Below are 3,477 nucleotides of genomic sequence, written 5' to 3'. Positions count from 1 at the left end.
TATATTGTTTTCCTTCTCTCCAATAATATAAAATAGGCATAGCCATCCTGAAAGGATCCAAAGGCATGTTCACAGAGGAATCACACCCCAAAAGGAAAGAAAGAGTGGTGGAAAGTAAGCAAGTGGTCTTATGCCTGCCCATATTTCATTTGTCTGGTTGCCAGTGTTTCTTGAGGCTCTTTCAATGTAGGCTTTGGGCTTTGGGGACTGGGGTATTTTCACTGCTCTTAACATAATTTTCCCCTGAGCCTGGGCCCCCTTATCCTCCTGGCCATCCTGCATATTAGACCCCAAACACTTTGCTCTGTGACAGGTACAGATTTCTCACAGGAATGAAGTGACAGACACACATGACTGCTAGTAGAGACTAAAGGCTGTATGGGGCCACTAGGTGTGTGTGTGTGTGTGTGTGTGTGTGTGTGTGTGTGTGTGACTTAATAGTCTGCATCTTGTCTATACCCATTGTATGTGGATGTCTACATACATGGTTTTCAACAGTGCTGGCAAGGTCCTTCATTATCTTTAGAGGTCCTTACTGCAATCCCTTTAACCCTAGCTCTACCTCAATCCTGCAGTTAATCACCACCATCAGAGCTAATACATGCCAGACACTGTGCTAAATGCTTTATGTGTATTTATTTATTTACTCTACACAGCAACTTTTTGATATAGGTGCTATGATCATTTCTGTATTCCAGATGAGGAAACTGAGATCCAGAGAGATAAGTTAATTAGCTCAAGTACCTATCTGGCTGCCAGCTGATGTTGGTTTAGGACAGGGGTCCTCAAACTATGGCCCGCGGGCTACATACAAATACAGATATTGTATTTGTTCCCGTTTTGTTTTTTTACTTCAAAATAAGATATGTGCAGTGTGCATAGGAATTTGTTCATAGGTTTTTTTTAAACTATAGTCCGGCCCTCCAACGGTCTGAGGGACAGTGTACTGGCCCCCTGTTTAAAAAGTTTGAGGACCCCTGGTTTAGGATATCATATTTCAAACTCTTCTGAATATATACATGGTGTATATATACCATATATATATATATATATATATATATATATATATATATATATATCACAACTAGCATACAAAATTGAAACTAACTTTTCACAGAATAATACCCTTAATATTTGTTTTGTGGTCTGATATTTTCACTTCAGTTACAAAAAAAGAGTTGGTCAGGCCCTGGCCTGTTTGGCTCAGGGGTTAGAGGGTAGGCCCACAGACTGAAGGGTCTTGGTTTGATTCTTGGTCAAGGGCATGTACTTGCATTACAAGCCCAATTCTGGCCCTAGTTGGGGTGTGAGCAAGAAGCAACTGATTGATGTGTCTCTCTTACATTGATACTTCTCTCTTCCTGTCTCTCCTGCTCCCTTCCACTTTCTCTAAAACTCAATGGAAAAAAAATGTCATCAGGTGAGGATTAGGAAAAAAACACACCAAAAACAAACAAAAAAGCTGATCAGGATACACCTCATTAATTTTACCACGGAGATGGACCCACTTCACCATTAATTAAAGGATTGCAAACAGCCCTTTGAAAATCACTGCTTTAGGGTGCATGCCCATTTTCAAAGCTATTTGCATTTCTCAGAGACCTCTAAAATGTTTCATGCCCCAAAGGGAATCATTATATTCCTGGAATGTGAGGAATGACAGGCACTGGGGGGCAGGGGATTGAGGCACCAATAGCATGCCTCAGAGTGCCTGGTGAAAGTTTGACCCTGCATGGCTTGCCCTACCCCTCTTAGAATCTACTCTGACCTTCTTTGAACTCAAGCTCAGCCATTTTTTCTCCTTTCACAGAACATCAATTCATTCAACAAACATTTTTAGTGTCTCAAGACTAGGTGCTTTGACAGAAGCTATTGGAAAGCAAAATTATGTGGGGTGACCAACTCATAATAAACTAACTACATAAAGCAAGCAGTAATAAGGGTAATAAAAAGGGTGCCCATAAAATGGTGTGAGCATGCATAGAAAGGGAGATTGATTTCAACTTGGGTTGAAACTTCATAAAAGATATGGCTTTGGTCTGGGGCCGGGGCGGCAGGCACCATGTCCGGCCGTGAAGATGGCAAGAAGAAGCCCCTGAAGCAGCCCAAGAAGCAGGCCAAGGAGATGGACGAGGAGGACAAGGCGTTCAAGCAGAGGCAGAAAGAGGAGCAGAAGAAACTCGAGGAGCTGAAAGTGAAGGCGGCGGGGAAGGGCCCCCTGGCCACAGGTGGAATTAAGAAATCTGGCCTGGGGCAATGGTGATCCTTAGTTCCATTCCTGTTTTAACATCAGGATTCCCTGTCATCACATCTCTTGCCACCTATAGCTAAAATGAAGTGTTGTCTTGGAGGCTGTGGTACATTTAAGAATAAACTTTTGTAAAAAAAAAAAAAATTTAAAAAAAAAGATATGGCTTTGAGCCTGACCAGAAAGGATGGCTAGGACTTAGACAAGCAAAAGTAGGGGAGGAATTATCAGAAGATAACAAAACAAAACAAAACAAAACAAAAACTCGTGAGCTGGAAAGTGTGGATATGTAGAAAGTATGAAGAGTATTTAGGCCAGGTGGAGAGAATTGTTAATATCTTGCTACTTTATTCTGTAAGCAATGGGGAGTCATTAAAAGTGTTTCATCAGCCCTAGCTGGTTTGGCTCAGTGGATAGAGTGTTGGCCTGTGGACTGAAGGGTCCCAGGTTCGATTCCAGTCAAGGGCACGTGCCTGGGTTGCAGGCTCAGTCTCCAGTGAGGTACATGCAGGAGGCAGCCAATCAGTGATTCTCTGTCATCATTGATGTGTCTATTTCTCTCTCCCTCTACCTTCCTCTCTTAAATAAATAAAAAAAGTCTTAAAAAATTGTTTCATCAGAGGAGGATCAACCTGTAGGGTTCTAACTCTGGCAGCAGTGTGAAAGTGGATTAAAGTGGATTGGAGGGCAGCAAAAATGGAGGTAGGTGAACAGTTAGGAGGCTGATGTGATAGTTCAGGAGAGACATAAATGAGGGCATGATGTGGAGCAATAGTGGTGGATATAGAAAGGAGGGGATATACAGAAGAAATGCCATAAGGGTTGAGGCAACAGGACTTGACAACTAATAATATGTATGTGTGTGCAGGTGAAGTCTTCTCTCCTCCTTCCCAGTTTGCTCTCAACCCAGGGCTTCTACAGCAGTCTGATGAACTCTGAATCCTCCTATACTAGGGTAGAGGAAGCATGGGTTTGGCTGGGTGGCTCCTGCTGAGCAAAAGGTGAGGAAGAGGAGATAGTTAATCATAGGCAAGCCAAGAGGCCAGCCTGTTCCATAGCATTTCAGAAGATCATAGAATTTTAGAGCAGGAAAGCAACCTTAGGATCCTGCTGTGAGGATGTCCTACTGTGAGGAGGGGTCAGATAAGGATGAAGGACTCTAGCAAAGGAAGGAGCTTTTAGAAAAGGCCTTAGCCTTGGATGCCGCTGGTCCATGAACCACACTGTGT

General features: G+C 42.9%; 1 pseudogene; it reads left to right on the top strand.

Moving 5' to 3' along the window:
* Positions 1–2,042: 2,042 nt before the first annotated feature.
* On the top strand, positions 2,043–2,263 carry LOC111828435 (annotated as a pseudogene).
* Positions 2,264–3,477: the final 1,214 nt, after the last annotated feature.

The sequence above is a fragment of the Myotis lucifugus genome, unplaced genomic scaffold, assembly GCF_000147115.1.
Source record: "Myotis lucifugus unplaced genomic scaffold, Myoluc2.0 scaffold_4, whole genome shotgun sequence".
NCBI lineage: Eukaryota > Metazoa > Chordata > Mammalia > Chiroptera > Vespertilionidae > Myotis > Myotis lucifugus.
This window is presented reverse-complemented; position numbering and strand designations above follow the sequence as displayed.